Here is a 20,719-nt window from a genome sequence, read left to right as displayed (position 1 = left end):
CCAACACACATATATATCAGGAGCCCAAATTTACATGGAGGTGAAGGATCTCCCTGGAAAATCTATTTTGTGCATGGATTTTTGTGCACAGATGACATGACGAGGGGGAGGAAGCTTTTTATTTGAGGGGGTTAATTTGGACTGCTGTACAACTGTATTTAAATCTTTTTTTGCAAAGAACAACCTTTTGCCTACTGTCCTAAAGAATTTATTTGTTTTCATGAGTTTGTCCCAGCCTTCAAGTTATTGTAACAGTTTTGTGTATTTAATATACAGTGTGTGTTAATATCGAGGACAGTTTTATAACACATTATAACTTACACCATTCCCTCCAGCTTTTTATGGACATCTACGCTCCTGCATTAAACTACTGTAGCTTGTGGAATTTACAGGAGAAATCAAGAATGAAGCCTGATGAAAAGCCTTTTAAATTGTGTTGCAGGCATCCACTGCATCCACCTTGCAAAAGGACTCAAAGGAAGAGAACTCTCAGGTGGTAATTTCTAGCCAGAGTACAGGATTACCACCCTGCCAGCCAAACCATAAAGGGGAAATGATTGGAGTACAGTAGGAAGGCTAACTTCATCTTTTTATTTGAAGGCGACTTTAATTATTTATGTTTCCCGAGGAAAATAAAAACAGAATGGTAACTATGCATTCTTAGTTTAATAGAGGACTCATTTCAGACTCTGCAGCATTGAAATACAACCAGTATATCCTGTCTAAAATAATAAAAGCAGGAGAGACCCAATAGATAGATAGAAACACAGAGAGACAGATAAATACATATCTCCCTACCTCTGCCAAAAAAGGAGCTAAATAATGAGGAATTTTGTAATTAAAAAGTGATCTGATTATTTATTGTACTTTGAAGACAGATTAGTTCTTAATTTAAGGATCACTATAAGTTTTTAATGTAAGCTGTATGCAAGTGATAGAAGTCCTTGTTGTGTTATCAGCCAAAAAGACAAGACACAAAAAAGCTGGGCTGGCCTTTGCACGTTAGAAATGCTCTGAATTTCAACTGCAAAATATAATAGATGGCACAAGTTATACTTCCTGTTATCAGTAAATACTACCATAACCTCACCATGAGGCAACACAGGTTGTCATATCTAGTTACTATTTTCTTAGGAAATAAATGACTTCTGGTTATCACGGGCCGATGTGACACGACAGTGTAAAATCATCCTGCAGTCTGTGGTGAGCAGGATGATAACATATGTCACCACTCCACTAAACCTGTGAAAATCCCTTGGAATTTCTATTTATTAAACCTCCTGTTTGCCACTCTGTGCAGCGCAGGGCTTCTTCCCTGGCTGCAGTGCAGCGCTGCTGACTGTTAATTGCTTCTGTGGGTTCCATTTCAATGGCAATCACCCCTAACCAGAGCAGAGCAGACTCTCCTTAAAGAAATGCTTTGAGCATTTATTTTTTCCCGAGGAGAAGTGTGTGCTGAGTTACCTCAAGGACAGCTCTTTAGCCAGCTGTGTCACCTGCTTGCAGCCTCCTAATTCCGCTAACTGTAGCTCCCAATTACAGCACAGCTGACCCACGCTGAAAGTGCATTTAGGCTCTATTTACCTAACGGTTCTTATCCTCTTTATCGCTCCAGCTCTCAGTTTTAGTCTTCTTTTTCTTACTACAGATATTCTTAATGGGGAATTATCCTGAAGAAATACTGTGAGGAACATTATGATTAAACAGCCTCTAAGGAATAGATGGGAGCAACTCCTGCAGAACTGCCTTTGCAAAGCAAAGCAAAAATCAAACTGAAGAATTCAGCTCCAGGGTTTCAAACCTCTGAGTTCATACAAATGTCCAGTCCCTTTTTTTTTTTAAACTTTTGCCAAACTGATGTCCCACAGCAACAAGCTCCACAGTGTTTGGGGAGTGTGTGTCCTGCTTAAAATTTCCCTAGGTGTTCTCCTCGTACGTGACAAATCCCAACCATCCCTATGCAGGTGTCCTCTCATGGGATTGGATCCCATCTACCAGGGGTGCCAATTGACATCAAAGAGGTTTTCTTATTATTCCTCCTTCCTGTACCAAAATTTTCTACTGTAGCTGCACGCCAAGTGAAGGCCATTATTGCACTCCTGACAGTGCTCTCTGGGTCCTTTTCCTGTGATACAATTAATTTAGAACTCACCAAGGTGTAAAAATAGATTTTTAAAAACCCCAACCTTGTAAATTACATTAATTTGTATATATCAACACGGAACTTAATCTGCCAGCAGACTGATCATTCACCTAACTTGTTTATTTTCTTCTGAAGTTTCTTATTACCCTCTCCAGATTTGATTAACCTGAATAATTTTGTGTCACCTGCAAATTTTATCACCTCAATGCTCATCCCTTTTTCCAGTTCATTAAAAAAATATATTAAACTGTGCCAGTCCTGCTGCAGAAAAGGACACACTCGATGTCAAATTCCACTGTGGTGAAAACTGAGAATTCATTCCTTCCTCATTTTTATAGCTCCTGGTTGGATTGATCCATGACCAAAGCTAAGGGAAAGCTTTTCTGTCTGATAGCTATGGGAAGTTTGATGGGCATGGAGTTTCTGGGTTTGTCTCCAGCTCTGTGACTGCTTAATTTCTTTACATTTTGGGAGGGTTTGAAAGGCTACACTTAAATGATTAAGCAGTTTATACCTATTTTTATGACACATCCAATGAGTTCCAATAGATAAATTGTTATGGGAATGTCCTGATGTATATGGAAAATCAGAAAGACAATTTTTATTTACCAGATCAGGTGAATTTAAAAGTAGTGCTCCTGTTATCCCAGTTTTGGGAGTATTGTTCTGAGAGCTTTGGGCATTTCAAAATGCATCTTTATTTAGAAGATTCATCTGAAGGGGCTAATTTAATTCCTTCAGAACGTTTGTCATTTATGTTTGAGAGGGCACTCAGCACACCTGGAGCCTCTTTTATCCCTTTCAGAAACCAGCAACTCGGGGATTTAGTAGATGGGAGCTAAACAAGTTTCACTGATGCTTCCCTAAAATTGGAAAGTGATATTCTAAGTTACATTAATATTTAACTCCACATCTTGATGCCCTCTAATTCCCTTAAAAGGAAACTGTGTTACTATTTTCCCAAGGACACGAGTTACATTGTATCATACACAGCACTAATATTTCTGCTGGGAATTCTGGAACCTCCCATCATGTCACATCTGCGTGGGACCCACGTCACAGGATTATTTTCCACGTGTTAGAATTTCAGAGCTCTTTGAGAGCTCAAAAAGAGGAGTGGGAGTATTTTTACACAAAGGAGTCCTCTCAAGAGAAGGAGTCTCAGCCTCTGTGCTGGATTATGTGCCTTATACAAGATCACTGACAGCAAAATTCCCAGTCAAGGGTTGCCCATACAAATTTTGGGGTTCTAAATTTTGGGGTTCCTTTGTGGAGACTGGGAACTGTCCTGGACAACCAGCTCCTGCCAGCTCTGCTTGAGCCAGGGGCTTGGACTACAGGATCCAGGAGGTCCTTTCCAACCTTAACAGCCCTGTGGAAGTGCACGCAGAACATTTAATGATTGGTATTTAAAATGATTTAATGGTAGCTATGGCTACCAGGAGACAGTCTAAACACAGGAACTAATTAATAATTCAAACAGAATTTAAAACCAGCCAAGCCAAACACTGGGAGGGAGTAGTTGAGTCTTTGGTGAAGCTCTGAGTTTCCAAACCACTTAACTCTGTTTGAAGATGGTCCTTCAAAACCTCTGAGATTCTTCTACCTGTTCACAAAGTTTATACCTAGTACCTCTTCTATGTGCATAGATTTAGTCCAATCTTACAGGAATATGAACTGTTAGAATTTCAAAACATTTCTCTCTCAAGAAGCGAGAGAAGTGATAAATCCACCATTTACTGGTTCCAGCAGCAACAATTCAGCTCCTTGCCTCAGTGCAGTTACATCACCCAGACATGATTTTGTGGGTGAGAATGGGAGAGACTCTTTAATAAGAGCTAATGCCTCATTATTTTTCCCAGTAAAATCATGGAATAGTCCTAATTAAATCATTAAACCCTCGTGCTCTTTTGTACAGACTACCCTTTTCACAGTACAAATGATGAAAATGTTTCAACAATGGGACTTGAAATATGTTTGAAGGAATCTTTGTCCCACTGTTGCACAGTAGACACGTTTTATGAACTATTAGTGCTTAGGGGGTGAGGAGGAGACTTCTCACTTCTTCCAAAGCAACATAAGTGCCATCTGGCAGCAGAACACAACAGAGGGGAAATGTTTATGAGTTACAGGAGCACGTGCTACCAGCACCAACCTAAATGAGAGGCATCAGATATTTCTGGTGAGGAAAGTCTCTGTGTAAGGTGAAATGGGCCACATTCTGTTCCTTTTGTTCCAAAGATGAGATGGATTTGAAAAACCTACCCGGCTCCTTGATGCAAGGACTCGCCACATGAGATAATCTCCAGCACATTCCTATTGGCAAGCAGATCTTTCACCCTTTTTTCTCCATGCATTACAGAAAATATTAAATCAGTTTGGTGTCCATAAAAACTTTTGATCCTAGGAGCAGCCTAGGGTACTATCATTATCTTCAGGAGAACCATTTGTAGACCTTCAGTAGGTAGCACTAATTTAATTTCTTTGCTAGAGAAAAAGTGGCTGATTTTCTAGATCAATATTTGATTGAATATGTTTGAAATGTCAGCAGATAAAGGCCCCTTTTTCTGGCCCAAAGAGTTTTTGAACCACAGAGGTATACTGTTCTAGCTCCCCTGGGATCTGACTGCAAGGAGGTCTCAAAGATCTGTTAGAAACCTTCCTGCTGTTCCTTGTGTTCTTCCAGCAAGACTTTCTAAAGGTTGAGATGAGAAGAAAGAAGATCAAGAACCAAAATGTCTTTATATCCATTTTTTAATCTTTCCCGGTGCTTCTCTTAACTAAAAATAATCGTTTATAACACCAGTTTACAAAAAAACTCCTCTAATAGGATCATGTGAAAGGAAGAAAAAATGTGAGGGCCAGGCCTTCAGATTTGCTTTAAGAAGATGCTCCAACAACTTTTGCAAGCCATTGACATTTGAAGGGCTTTTTCTCTTTCATGGCACTAATTAAAGCAGAATATCAATGTCTCATCACCTTGAAAGTGATCCATTGCAGAGATGTGCTCAAGGCTGGAAAACCAGGGCAATGGACTCATGGTTTAGAACTTCAGAAGAAAAGTTGCCCAGTTATGTTAAATAACTACAGAACAGCATGAAAGTGAAAAGGTGTTCTTAAACCATGATGAGAGATGCTGTTGAAAGAGTGGCACGATGTGAGCCCCTGCATCAGCCCCTTCCGTAGGAATTCATGGCACATCCATGCACACACAAGGCCTCCCCCTCCCTCTGCCCCACACAGAGCAGTGCTCCTGTTCGTGCTCTGCACATGGAGAGGCTTCTTTAAATCCTCAGCACCTGGGGGAACATTTCTCAGAACGAGACACTGAAATATTGGGGATGGAAACTTCTTGTACAACTGAGATAAGAAATGCACCCGAAGAGTAAACCATATTGCCTGTCTTGACTACATGGATGGCTTGATGTTACATGATTAACAGCCCGTGTACCTCTGCATAATCAAATCCATTCGTTTTAACATTAAAATGTGATTTTTGCTTCGTAATGCTTTAGTTGGAGCTTTGATTTTGTTTTTAGAATAAGTATGTTTAACTTGCTAATGATGTGGATGGACTCTCTTAATATACAAATTAGAAAGAAAACTGTATCGAAGATAGAGAAAGCATGTGGTGCCCTATCAGTCCTGATGATAGAGGTTCTTACTCATCTGCTGCAGAGTCTAATATCAGTTTTTCTGCCAGCTTTATAAATATTATATTATTTGCAGGGATCCAAAGTCCCCTGGTTTAAAGATGCCTTTTCAATTACTCAGTATTGGAGCAACACTGAATACTACCTCAATTTATTTCACTGTGAAGTAAAACCCATCCCCATAAGTCAAAACTGTGTAAGATACACCAGTAGCTGTTCTGTATGTCATCTCAGTGACCCTGGCAAAGACTTTCAGTCTTTTAATTTCTTTTAGAAGCAGCAAAAATGCACCAACATTTCTGTTAATCTCTTGGGAAATAAAGGGGGGGAAAAAAAAATCACTGCCAGTCTCGTATCTAACCTGTAATTTAGAAAGGTGCTCCAGTAACTCCAGTGCCTCGTATGTAAATAAATTGTTGGTTGCTCATCACTTCATAAAAAAAATAAAAATTAGCAGCTTTGCCACCCACTATTTCTGCATCAGAGCTGAATGAATAGATAATATCAGAAACACCTCATGCAGTTGCTGTACCAGGTTCTGCTAACCGAAACCATAAGCCTCCAGCAGCGAAGTCAGATACCCAATAGTCTCTGCACGGATCAAAGTAAGCCAAACAAAATCTATGTTTTGTACCTGCTCCCAATACGTCTGGGAAGCACTGTTAATGAAAAATGAGGTTGATGTACCTATTGCACACTTTTGGATTATCGTTCGCTGCCATCAATCTGAAACCTAATGAAACAGAGACCACCTACAGTGGAGGGATATTGTGTCCATCTGACAAACTGCATCCAATTTACGAACTGATGGGATGGCATAAGCTGCCACCGGTCATATGATTTCCAGCTCCTGATTGGTCATACATTAAGCATTAGTAACGGGGCAGTGCCATTTCCACTCTCGTTCTCTGGCAAGAGGAAAAGCATCACACGGTCCCCCATAATTCTGGGATAACGATGGCAAGCCAAGTGCCGGTTTCTCCCCGCTGCGGACACAAAAATTGTAGGAGACTTGGCTTTTCCAGACCCTCTTTATGGAATTAACAAAGAAATACGCTCGCCATGACATATATTGAACCTTTGCAGCGCCTTTCTGGGGAACTTTACGGGCGCATGTGTTATGTGTGTCACAACCAAACTCCGCAGGAAGAGATAAAATAGTGCACACATCACACAATGGGGAGAAGCAATGGGCAACCCAGGCTCCAACCTGCACAGCACACGGAGGGTTTTCCAAAGAAAAATGCTGACTCTCGGAATGGAAGACGCTTTAGTTCGTGCACCTGTTCTGCTCACTATCTTGTTAGGCGGCTTCTACTTCTACTATATGTCATACTAATAGGGAGAAGCAAAACAGGGAGAAATTATGATGGATATTAGTTGATCCTCTTGTTATTGCTAGATGTGATTATTGCTTTTTCCTGCTTGGGCTCCCTCAGTGTACTCCTAACAGAGTGCAGCTTATTAAAAAGCTCTGCTGTTTAAGTTTTACTGGCATAATAACCAGCTCTCTCTTTATGGTTGTTCTGAAGGCGATTCTCTGGCCACCTGTCAGTTTGTGAAATAAATGTTGGGTTTTCCTAATGACTATTAGGATTTTTCATGGGTTTTTCTCCCGTCCTATCTCTCTGAACTTGTCCAGAGCTGTGCTCCTGCCCGTGATTTATGCTTAGCAGGTGTTTGTTTGCTATGGGTTTCTAAATGTTGGCTTCCTACTGCAAGAAAGGAATGGGAAGGTGGGAATGGCTTCATTATATTCTGTATATTGTTCCACGACTCCGAAATGGATTTCCAGCTGACACTCTCTGTGCTGCCTCGTATTAAGCCACAAAAGCCTGTCTGGATCAGCAATATACCAACTAATGCAAGGGAATTCACAGTTAAGACTGAAGCTCTGTTATTAACTTGCTGTATTGTGCCTGGGTATTGCTGCCCAGATTGTTTGGTACAGCCCAGGATTGCTGCAATAGTTAAACAGAAGCAGGTGAACCCACAATACAGCGGGAGATTCTGTGCCCGACTCTTTTAACCAGACCTTTTATCTTTCGCTGAATTTTGGAAACCCCCAATTTCATCTTCTGCTATTTCAGTTTTTCGGCTTTAAAATGTTTGTCTGGGCTATGTGATCCAGTACCAAATATCCTTAGTGATCTCTTGTGCAAACATATAAAGTGTTTTGCTAACTTGTTTTAATTTACATTATTCACGTAGTAGTTTAGATCTACAATGCTAAAAATTGCTGCAATTAGTTCAGTAGAGCAACACGATTTTAAAATGATATTACTTACCTGATAAAGTGTAAAAACTTTTGTCAGAAACATTCTAGTGTTCGTTATAAGTGTTTTTGCCCTTAATTCTCCCAGCCATTATTCACTCTAGAGAGGAAAATTGCTGCTGTGAAGTTGTGGATTGTTCAGTGTTACTGCTTGTTTTCCATCCTGTACCTTTACAAACAGTGCAATCCTGTAAAAACCTTACCTTTCCTTACTCTGCAAAAGCTTCTGAGGCTGCTGCTGTCACCCGTGGGTTCATCCTCCGACGCCTCCCGAGTCAGCAGAAACAAACCCTGGGCTTTGGGCTATTCTGAATTTTAATACACCTTTCCCAGCTGGGGTTGACACGTGCACAGCTCCCCCTTTCCCCCAGACAGCTCCTGCTTAGCCCAGGACTCATCATTTCCCTCTGTCCTGCAGGGGCTCCACTGCATTTTCGTCCCCTTTTCCCCCCAAGTCAGGTCTTGTTTCTTGCCAGTGCTGCTGACTGAGCGTGATTTGGGGCCTCCTTTAATGATGACACTCTCCCTTTGTTGCTCCTGTTACCTCAGCAGTCACTGGCACAGGCTGGAGTTGACTCCCACGGTTTTATAAAGTTGTGACTTTTTCCCGGTGACTTGCAGTGCATACAACTTTATTTACCATAAAATTTACCCTCATATCACTGAGGTATACACCAGAGCCAAGACTGGCTGTCATTTACCAGCAGAAGGTTGTTATTTTTGTTGTTAAGTGTGTGCCTGCTGTTTTGACAATAACTCTTCTGTTTCCTTGTCTCCTCTGCTTAGACTTCAGAGCATAATTTAGAAGGTTTTCTGGAGAGTGCTGCTTATCAATATTTGTTAGCTCCATTTTGTAACTCTCGTTTGAGGAAGGTGTCATTTGATTTATTTCTTTATTTGGATATTTACTACTCTCTAATAAGAGTACCCAGTCAGTGCTCTGGGCTCCACTGACAACCTTTTAAATATGCACATAAATAAATAGAATTTCCAGTTGTCACAAGATCCATCAGAGAGTCCAACAGCAAAATGGATATAACAAAAATAATTTGTCCCTACAAAGTGACTGATAGTTCGAGTGACCCCAATGGAACAGGAGCTGTATATCATCCCCATGGAACCACAGTGACATCAGCAACCCCTTGTAGGACAGGGAGAAGGAACGGGCTGAAGGTGACAAATCATGATTTTATAACCTGAGGGAGGGAACCTTGCAACTGTCCTGAGAGGAATGTTCCTAATATCTGTAGGACCACTTGAGAAAGAAATCTGGATGTAAGAGACCCCGATTACGTCACTTTAATTATTAGTCTTAGTGTGGTGCATCAGTTTCTGTGGATTTTTCCCTGATTTTATGGGTTTAAAAAGAGCACAGCCGAGCTTATAATAGGCCCAGTTGGTGTTCTAAGGACAGACATAACAAACCACAGCCAGGCAGAATCACACACACAGCTGTGGGTTTGTCCAAGCTGAGCTCTGGGGTTGTACCACGGCGGAATCCTATTTTTCTCCCAAAGCCTGCAACAATGCAGAGCTGAGCAGAGAGACTGTACTGAGAGAGGGACTTTTTTATACAGTGTTTGAATCACCTTCCTTTTAAAATGCTGCTAAGTGTGAAATTAGTGTTGTCCCTCAAAGTGCATCAGAATAATTGTCAGTAATTGAACACAGTTTGGGGGCTAATTACATAAAAATTGATATTAAAAGAATACTACAGGATTGACTGAGTTTTGCAGTTCATATTTAGTTTTCAAATTACTAGAGTTGAAAGGCTGTGGTAAGAAACAATAAAAATCCATTCAAAGCTGCTAAAGCAAATTAAGGTTTACTACTCCTTTGAAAGACAAATGATCCAAGTGAGGTAATGTAGGGAGAACAGTAAAAATGTTCTTGAAATTTGCCATAGCTTTAAAATATCAGGTGGTTTAGGATGGTGTTGTTGAACACATTTAATTTTCCCAACAAATTTCTGTTTAAATGGTTGGGGGTTTTGCTTTGGGTTGTCCTTGAAAAGGCAAGAAATGCTTTATTTATGTGTATCAACTCCTGTTTTGTTGAGGATATGTGAGTCAGAACATGCCGAGATGTGAGATACCAGTTTGGGGAAGAATTTCTAAATACCAGTGGATCAAATTATATAGAAAGTGTCATAAATAAATGGGATTTTGACAAAAGTAGAGCTTTCTAAATACGAACTTACCTCTGTTCTTCATGCTGGGAGGAATTTTGCAGCCCCAGAAGCAGCTGAGACGCTCCCAGATTTTCCTGGAAGAAGTCAGAAGCACTGAGGGTTTCGAGGTCTGTCAAGTATTTCATTGCAATCAGAAATTGCTGGACAGCTAGGGAAAAAAAAACACCAAATAAATATTTGTCTACCCCCAAAATTTATTGAAACAGAAACATTTCCGTTTTTAAACTGGAAGCATGGAAAGACCACTAAGTGATATTTTGAACATACAGGTGACAGGGCAGAATTTTAAATTCACATTTAAATTCACATGTAAGATGTGAATATCCTACTCATGGAACACTCGAAAGGCTGGACTGACACAATTTATTTCAGGTTTTTTTTTAATTGAAGTTTATAAATATTGTGAAGAAGACAATAACCTTTTCAGATTTGTTTATTTTTCTATAAAAATGTCTTTTGTCCTTTATAAAAATATCTAGAGAAGGTTTGGAAGAATGATTGCTGGTATTTTTGTCTTAATGAAAAATGGTAACTCTAGAAAAAAATTATTACAATAACATTTTAAATAAATACAGTCTAGAGAAGTATAAAATAAATATTCTTGCAAAATATTTTAAAAATCTAGTAAATTTTGTGGTCCATGTAATTGCTTGGAGGGTGAATATCTCTGTATAATTACTTATCATTTTACAGGGTTATTGCATCAAGTAATTTGGATATTTAAAAACAGTGAATATTTACATCAAGAACAACAATATTTCCAAATGAAATAGCAAGTTTTGGGAAAATACCTGAAATGCATCTGAGTGAAAAAAAACCCACAATTTCTCTCAATAAATACAAAATTTTAGGCTAAACAATTTAAAAAAAACCCCACAAACAAACAAACAAAGAAAAATAATCCCATCAGGATGAAGAGATGTGAGGAAAGACTGCCTAATACTTGCGAGTTTTAAGTGAGCAGAAGTAAGGAATTCAGGAATAGTTTGTGATGTTAGAAACAAAGGCAACATGCAATGGTTTTACAAGTGGTAAATATCTGCAGCAAAACTAACAGCCACCCGCTGCTCAGATACCGAAGTACTAAGGCAACAGAATTCTCAAACTTCTTTTAGCTAAAAAAAGTTTCTTGCCTAATGCCCAGGAAATCAAGATAATTTTAAAATAAAGAATATCCCCTATAAAAAGGACTCTTTTGATAAATCCTGCTGTCGTTGCTGAAACTTTATTTTATATTAACACTTGTGTTTTGAAAAATCGGTGAGTTATTGGAAGTGTTCTGTTTCTCACTGCCATTTTAAAACATGCCTAACTGAGATTTGAATGTTTCATCCCTGGCAGCAATTTTCACTGCTGTGCATGGTGTCTTCTCTTTTGCTGCCTTGGAAATACGAACCCAAGGTCAACCTGAGAACAGATTTTCCTTAAAAATAATCCTTCCTTACAAACAGCTCACACAGATCACTGAGTAGCAACAACATAACTGGAGAATTACGCAGTTTCACCAGGAAAATCTTTCAAGCTTTCAACAGTTTCAAGGCCGTGTAGTTTGAAGAAGGAAACTTCAAAGATCAGCCCCAAAATCCTAGTCCCTCTATCTGACTGCACTCAGAGCAAAGCCCCTCCCTATTTTCTTCGTGGTCTTTCGTGATTTAATTGGAAACATCTTTTAAAAATGCCTTGTTTTTTACTGTAGCAGTATAACATCTGCATTTTCAGCAGTATGCTGTTTAATCACACTGGGTTATAAAGTGAAATTCTTAGTACTCAGTGCAATATCTTGTAGAACCCAAGCGTTTGGTCTTTTAGTGTCCCCGACTCATCATCTTCCATTCTTTCATCAACATTTTAATAGCCATTCTTAAAAGTGTAGTTTGATGGATAATTCTCTAAGCCTGTTTCAGTTTTGTTGTTTCTTTAAGAAGTTATGTCCCTGCACGTGTTTTCTTTCTGTGATCACTGCACCTGAAAACAATTTCCAGCACAGACTCAAACCCAGGGCCAGAAGGAGCTCAGAGGGTGACAGAGCTGTCCTGGGTTTTGTTGTGCTCTGAGTCCCAGGCAACAAAACTTTGTCAGTGTCCAGAAATCCACTTTTAGCTCTGATTGAAACATGTTTATTTGTTGTATACCTCTGATGTTATGTGTCTAATGTGCTGTTTGTGGTGTCATTTGGGTATAAACAAGTGCATCCTGGTTTAACCCCGTGCTCATTCCCTTTGTGCTTTGCTGGATGTGGCTCTTGCTGTCGACTGTTTCTGTCTCTCCTTCCTTGTAGACTCCGAAAATCAACTACCAGCACAGGGACTGGGTAGAGCGTTTATTCACTTACTTCACTTCTTTCTAGTTAATGGGATTGAAATAAAAATCCCTGCAGTGAAGTGAGATATCTATGAATTTTGGATCAAAGTTTCTCTGGGGATAGCACCTACTTAAACCTGTACCTGATCTGGACAGCTCTGAAACAAATATTTTTTTACATGTTTAGTTAAATATTTTTCTTCAGTATGGGGAAGGGTAAATAATCCTGGTAACTGGGCTCTTTAACACAAGTAAGTTAGCTACAGGAATAATTATTTCCTTATTCTCAACTCACAAGCAGCTATCACAGAAAGGAAGCCCAAAAGAGTATCCCTACTATTTTTTTTGTTTTACCTGGTCTTTAAAATTTGTTGGTTTTATCTGCTTTCTTTTTTTCCCTAGGAAACAGGGAAATTTGAACTGGACCTTCTGAAAAATACCAATAAGGAGGGGAAAAAAAGAAAAAAGAGAACTAGCACTGAATTATTTGGGACATCTAACATTACTGAGCTGCATAAAGTTTAAAAAACCTGTAAAAATCCCCCAAAATCAAAACCCTCAACCACATAAAAACTTTTTATGTTGAACCTAAAACTTGCAAACATATTTGAAGCTGTGGTTTGAAAAGCGACTCTGCAGCACTGACTTTTTCAATAGCTGAGTGCACTATGGAAGCCATACATGCCTACTTGGGTTTTTCAATCACATTCTGCAGAATGGCCAAAAAATGAGATGTTTTTAAAAAATAACCCAACCCAAACTGTATATAGATTTCTAGTCCATATTTAACGGCACATATAAGTTCCTAGAAGAATAAACGAATGAAGCGGGAAAGGAAAAAACAAAATCAAATTTTTTATCCTTATTTTCACGCAGTGTTGCTGAAATCTCGGTGTCCTGGCATGCCCACCTCTCACTTCCTTCAGTAAAGTCTTTAAAGCACTTTGGTCCTTGAAGCACTGCTGGACTCAACATATGCTTTTGAGCCACAAGTGACAATTGTGAAGCCTTGTTTCAAAGGTGGAAGGACTCTGTATTGCAGCTTACATTACTAGTTAATTCTTTAAAAAGAGATCATCAGAGCCATTGTCTGAACTCCATTTCATGGCACGTGAGCAAATCTGGAATAAAGCTACTGCAGGCAGGTTAAAGGCAATGAACTAGATCAGATTTATATTGGCTCGCCTGAGATCATAAACTGGTCCTGTAATTGGACCTTCAGTTTTAAATAAAACATTTGCAATTGGCTGTTCTGCCCAGGGAACCGACAATTGTATCTTGCCAGAGTTCTGAACCTGTGAGAGTTAGGTGGGAGAGAGTGGCTAGATGATGAATATGGAATTCCACAAAAGATAAAGAAGAAAAACTGGAAATAGGGAAGTGCTGAATTTGAAGTGGATTATTCTTAAACCTGTATCTTCACTAACAGTGTTCATAGACCAAGAGGAGTGTGAATTTAAAGTAAAACTTGTGTTGATGAGGGTGGGATGTCCATGTCATGTTTTTCTTCTTTTTGCTTTAAAAAAGCTGTAGCTGGGTCCAATTGAACTGAATGGCCATTTGCAGCTGGACTGCGTTAGATGCATTTCAGCATTTCCCACTTCAGTTTAATCCAAAAGGAATTTCGTTCATGTGCTTCAATACCACATCATGATGTGAATCAAAGCACAGGACATCAGGACAATCAGAGATTCACTTCAAAAGCGCAGTGCTGATGTGAACTAAAATGGCTCTAAAATGAGAAGAACTCTCAGGTACAGAGAGGTGTTTGTAGGCTTTGTTGAAGGTTGTTTATACTCTCAGTGGAACGAATCTTCCCTGTGTTCCTTAGAAGAAGACAGGGCAAGAAGGCCTCTGGATGTACTGCTTTAAACAAAGAAATAAAATTATCTTGTCAAGATCAAACTGTGCTTGCTGGTTTTTATCCAGCCAATGTGAGAATGGTATATATGACATCTCCTACGGCTGAATTTCTCCTAAAAGAATTTTTTTTTTTTTAAAGAAACAAGGACCTACCGAGATAACATTAACTCTGCTGGTGCCCTTTAAGAGAAAACATCAACTGTAGTGTAGAACCTTTTGGCCCAAACCAGCTAATCTGGTTGAGGGCTGAAATAGAGGCTTTTATTCCCTTCTACAAAACATCGTCCATGTGCAGTGCAGACGAAAGCCCTGATGTGCTGATGGTCCTGCTACGCCCTTTGCACAGCTCACCCAGATGGTTAGTTAAGAACAGCTCATCTCCAGGGCAGGGCAGGAGCTGAGGAATCCTACAAAGATTGATAGGATGCTCACAGGTGACTGGAGTGTCTTGCCCATGCACCTGCTGCAGGCACCTCAGCTCTGGATCTCTGCTTCCAGAGCTTCTCTGGAAAAGGCAATGTTATCTGTTTGAACTGCCTTCATCCAGTATTTCAATCATCCTGGCTGCCTTTGGTGGAAGCAGGAAGGTGGACTGTGTTCTGGAGAAGGGCTTTGGGCACAGGAGGAACAGCTGGGCCAGCGGTGTCCTCAGCACTTCCCCCAGTGCAGCTCCTCGTGGAAGGGGTGTCTGTGTGTCCGTGGTGTGACGTGGGGACACAAATCTGGGAGTTAACTGTGCCCTGCACAGGCAGCCTAGATGGAATTAGCTCTTTTGTTTAAGAATAAACTGAGTCTAACCACTGCTCGGGCATGTGGTTCCTTCAAGACAAAAAGGCAAATAACTCAGTTACATTTAGAAAAATGGCTTTAATGAAGAGGAAAATGGCATTTAATCTTTCGGTGCATCCTGCATTTTATGAGTAAATTTCATGGGAAACTGTGTAAATGGAACATAATTATTTTTAAAATAGAATCCTTTCTTATTAGCTCCATAACTGTCGTGTGTACATAAAGCACCCTGCTGAACAGACAAAAGACTGGAAAAGTTTCCTGGAGAGTTTCTGCTATTGAAAGAATAAAAATTGAAGCAGTGGGATGAACTTTTGGTTCACAGACTCAAATACTGAATGTTAAACCTGGCTGAGAGAAAATCACTTTATTCTGATAACCGGATTAGTTAGAACAAAAATAGAGAAAATTAAGAACTGAAGAGCAGAAAATTAAGGTGGAATGCAATTTAAAGAGTAAGTAGATGATGTAGGCTTTCATTTTCATCCCCCCTAGTGTCCAGCTAATTAAAATTACAATCAAAATGAAAGTCTAAACTTGTAAATATCTTTAGCTAATGATTTTGTCTTTTTAATCATCTTCACATTCAAAGACTTTATTTTATTCATTTAGAGCTTTACAATAAAATGAAATTGTTTTCCTCTAGTAAAATCCTTTTAATTTTCGTTATCTGTTTCTTTTTTACATCATACATTATGTATTTTTCTCTTTTCTTCCCAATTTCTGCACAGTATTCTCTGCTCTTATAGTCTGTGCTGCTCTTAGGCATTTACTTAAAACAGTTATAGCCCTTTATTACATTTAACTTTATAATGTAAACTCTGCTTAGTGGAAAATCCCTGGAGTTGCATCTTCTGGCTTTCTTAATTTAGACAAAGAGTCACTTTCTTCATAAGGTGCACATACAGTGAATTTTTAAGCTACCGATCCCATAATATTTATTGTTCTGTCTACATTTAAAATTCCTTTGTTTCTAAGACAAATAATGGATTTTCCCCAATATATCAATGGCTATTTGTGAATAATGGCTGGGCTTTTTCTGTGAGTTTTGAGGCAAGTCTTTAAAATGGTTTAAGAGTTAAAAGTAGTCAAACATAATCTTAATGGACTGGGTAACAAGGACTTACCTTTCTGACCTTGGTGTTCCGAAAATTAGTGTTTGGACTTCCCAGCAATCTGGAAATAGGGAGTCATTTTATCATTTAAAAATGCAAAATCAGGTCCTTTTAGTTTTACATGTTTATTTCACTGTGCAATTTATAATGACGTATTTTGTTTTGCTTCAAAGTTTGTTTTTATTATGTAAGTTTTCTAAATTGTGGTGAAGAAACCTTGAAAATGGTGCTCAGTTTTTTACTTATCTGGGAAGAGTTACACTGTCAGGCATCACTCTGGTATCTGAATCATCTCCAGGTAAAACCTGTTAGCAGCACAGAAGCCTCAGAGCTGTTATGAAGTGTCTGACAAGTGTTTTAGGGGTTACAACATTTCTAGCTGGAAGAAGGCCTTTTCTCTTGTTGATCCTTGCTTTGATTTTCTTGGCAATTAACAGGAAGGCGCGTTAGCATTACAGGCATTTTTGCGAGATAATGATCAGTTTTATGCTGGTGTATGAATACACATCTCTCCTGAAGCAGTCCCACTTTACACCGGTAAAAGCAAGGCCAGATTTTGGCCCAGCATGTTTTGGAATCTCTAACAACATACATTCCCTGGTTCTGAAAGGCAACTTTCATCTGGCTGCTTGGAAGATCTCCAAGAGCTTGTGCTCTGCAAGGTTTGAAAGGGATTAACTGCAGACTCTTGTGCCTTTAGAATCAATATAACATATGGATTGGCCTCGTCTTCTTGAGTTGCCACTGACTGCAAAGGGAGTATTTGTACAATTGGGGGAAGATGTAATTGGGCTTAAAGGCTGTGGGTTTTATGTGCAGAGTTAATTTATGTGAATGCATTAATGCTCATACATCAGTCATTTTGCTGGGTCATCTGCCAAAAACAGTTCCAAGATTTTGCCTAGATGTACAAAGATGAATGTGAGCCTTGAGAGCCCTCTAGCCCCAAACCAGTTTAAAATAGCCAGTGCTTGCTTCATCATTTCATGCTGTTAATAGATAATCAGTATTCACATATGTTTTCTAACGTTAAACTTCTTAAATACAGAAGAATAATTGCATTCAAAATCACCACAACAGAGGCATTTGCTGCTTCAGACACGTTTGTGAGCAGCTGCACTGCTTTGTACCGAGGTGTTATGATGGACATGTCCAGAGTCCCTGACTTTGTGAATTCTTAGTGATGCAAAGTGGTTTTAAAACAGCCAGGCTGTGGCCTGGCAGGGTGGTGGTTCTCACCTCTGTGCTCTTGCAGTGTCTGATCTCACATCTTCTTTCCAAACGGGGTGGTTTGGTGTGTGGATGTGTTCTCCTGATGCTTTCTTCAGCTCAGCTCTGGTGCTGGTGTCACAGCCTCAGCAAGCCGGGCCAACCTAAAATGAACTCAGAAAAAAAAAAAAATTAGCTTTTTATCAGTGAATGAACTGTCCCATTGTACAAGGGATTGATTGGGAACCAGAGCTGGGACAAGAGAGAAGAGGCTGCAGGGCCAGGAACAGGGTGAAGGGCAGAGCACAAGCTCCCTCAGCAGCAGCACTGAGCCGTTCAGGGGCAGCAGTGGGACAGTCAAACCTTTCTCAGGGAACAACTGCTGCTTTAGCCACAGAAAACTCCATCTCGTCCCAGTGCCTGTTGGTGTGTCTGGGCTGAGTTTTAAAACTGTGGAAAACTGAAGCTCAAAGAGAGGGGGAAACTCCTTAATTAGCTGAGGACAAGGTTTAAGTGTTTGTTTTTGTTTTTGTCCAGGACCTCAGTGAAGTTCCAGTGGTTTTCTGTATGTACAGCTTGGGTGTACCTTTTAGGCATAAGCAAGCAAATTTACCTTTAGTGAAAAAAAGGCACAACTGCATAATATTGCAAGTAGTGTTTTGATAGATTTATTTATGAGTTTTTACATATGTTTTTACCTTTAAGAATTACTGAGGGATGGAGTCCTTACACTGCGGCCTATGGTGCCTTTTGTAGAGGCCTGTGAAGCTGTTCTGCTTTTTTTAGGTCTGCAGAAAAATATTGAGTATATTTTTCTATACAAACAACTACTGCCTTTAACACCAGGTTTTGTGGTCACTAGGTAAATTTGGAATCACCTCAGAAGAGAGATGCTCCTCTCTGAAATAGAGATGTTTTGAGTTAAAAAATAACCCGAAGCAAGAAACTTTAGAAACACTTGATCGATGGCTTTTTGCTCTTAGAAACATTGACCTTCAGTGGCTCAAAATACTATTGTAATTTTTCAATTTGCTATTATAAAATCCAGATTTCATAAACATATTATTATCTTTCCATTACGATTACTTATTCCCTCTAAGGTCTGCAGTGCTTTTCTGCAACATCTAAATGGAAATGGGATTAGGATGAGATTCTGTCACTCAGGGGATTTGTGGAAAAAGGTGGGGATATGCACAGAAAAGGTCATTTCTTAGGGGCAAGATGAATAAAACGACACTGAGTTATGAAAAAGGACAGCAATAACAGTATTAGCCATTTTGCATGGCTTTAAATTGATTGTTTTATGCTGGAGACACCAGAGAACAATGCACCGTTATTTTCTTGCCTTTCATAATATCCTTACATAAATAATAAAAAAACCCCAATTCTTCAAAAAAATCCACATTATTTCAGTGTGGTTCCATGTGAATTCTGCTTTCAGTGAATGTATTTGCTGTCTGGCTGTTTGTGGGATAACTCTAGTAACAAAATCTAGCCTAGAAATTGATGCTTTCAAGTGTTTGCTCTGCACATTGTTTGTTTTGCCACTCAAGGCATGATTTTATTGATGGCTTAACTGGTTGAATGTGATATTTGAATGGACAAATAATTAATAACACACTCCATTATGATTCTTCTGGCAAACAGTAATTGTAATTAAATTGGTTAATGTGGCCTGTGGCTGAAAAATCAGATCAGTGCTCCTTTCCCTTGAGAAGCAGATCTGTCCAACCTCTCTTGCTCTTGTTTTGTTGCTTTCCTGCTTTAAAAATGCTAAAGTCTGTGTGCCTGCTAATAGTAACATGATGTTTCAAGTAATTGCATTTTTATACAAACTTTAAAAGTGTGCAGCATGTACAGTGTAAGATAATGATTAATGTTTTCTGGGGCCCAGTACCAAAATATTTTATGGTTCTGAGACAGTATTTTTATTTAGATACATTACTTCATAACTAGCACTTGGCTAAAGTGACTTGACATTTTTTTTAATGTAAGAGACTAAGATAAACACGGCCAAAAGAAGAAGGAAAAAAACACCCCTGTTTTCAGTGTTGCATTTGATGCAATTAAGAAATAATCAGTGTACCCGGTAAAGTACAGAGATACTTCACAACTAAATAAGGGAATTTCTAGTGTAGCGCCTACTGAGAGAAAACAGCTCAAGAGAAGAAATGTTTTGGTCAAAATTAAATTAATAGATAACATGAAGGATGCAATTTGCTATGAAGCACTGGATTAACCGCTCGTGGTGAGCCACGCTTCGTAGTTGAAAGGCACACGAACAACTATAGCAGAGCTACCTATGGGAGTAGGGGTTGAACACAGGGGTATTTAAAACCTTCTTGTGCATATATCTAGAAAATGTTTCTTGAATTGGTAACAGTCTTGCATTGGTTTCCCAAAAAGGGGTGCCTGGAGCAACATTCTTGCGAAGAACTGACCTGATACAAAGTGTCTACCTGAGTACACCGGTGATCTGCAACTTTTTTTGTTTATTGTTTTCATTGCTAATTCACCTATCCCTTTGTAAAAGTGTGCTTTCTGTCTCAAACCTGTCTAATTAGGCAGAAAGCTGTGTTTTCTTTCCCAAACACGTCTCTTTAGGCAAAAATTAACTCTTGCCAGATCTTACATGATGCTCAGCCTCAGTGATGTGTGAAGTCTTAACGCTTTCTGAAAAATACACAATAAATACCAAAGTTTAAGTTTTCTCCTCGAGTTTCCCCAAACACAGTGGCTGTCAGGCCCTGGCAGAAGCCCACCCAAAAAAGAGAGCGAGGTTTTTATCCCAACGCCTGTGTGAGGGGGGCAGAAGACCTTTTTGACCCTCAGCGTTCTGAGGCGCGAAACAGCGCGTGATTCCTAAAAAAGAAAGCATAAATCGAGCCAGAAGTAACCCTTTGCCTTGGCTGGCACCACAACCTGCTTGGCACAGGCGGCTGACTGCTACGAGCTTGGCTTAATAGCTATCCTCACTTAATAGTTCCTCCTTACTTAATCCAGGGCGCGTGTCCCCTCAGGATGCGCTAAAGCGGGGAAGCCGCACATACTCCTCAGCGCTCTGGAAGAGCCGCTCCTCGCTGAGGGAGGGAAGCCCGGGCTGCTCCTCGGGGTTCTGCGGGAGCTTCTCCTCCCGAGCTCCGGGCTGGGGCGGGCGGTGCCGGCCTCTCCCTCACGCTT

At 39.7% G+C, this 20,719-nt stretch overlaps 1 long non-coding RNA gene across 1 annotated transcript; it reads right to left on the bottom strand.

Moving 5' to 3' along the window:
- Nucleotides 1-10,162: 10,162 nt before the first annotated feature.
- Nucleotides 10,163-20,581, bottom strand: LOC114061780. Its single transcript, XR_003572214.1, has 4 exons — nucleotides 20,534-20,581; nucleotides 20,092-20,212; nucleotides 17,570-17,703; nucleotides 10,163-10,402 (listed from the first exon to the last, which is right to left on the bottom strand). It is a non-coding gene; the product is annotated as an uncharacterized LOC114061780 (long non-coding RNA).
- Nucleotides 20,582-20,719: the final 138 nt, after the last annotated feature.

The sequence above is a fragment of the Empidonax traillii genome, unplaced genomic scaffold, assembly GCF_003031625.1.
Source record: "Empidonax traillii isolate 1590-97213 ecotype Southwest subspecies unplaced genomic scaffold, ASM303162v1 scaffold357:size1057043, whole genome shotgun sequence".
NCBI classification, from domain to species: domain Eukaryota; kingdom Metazoa; phylum Chordata; class Aves; order Passeriformes; family Tyrannidae; genus Empidonax; species Empidonax traillii.
This window is presented reverse-complemented; position numbering and strand designations above follow the sequence as displayed.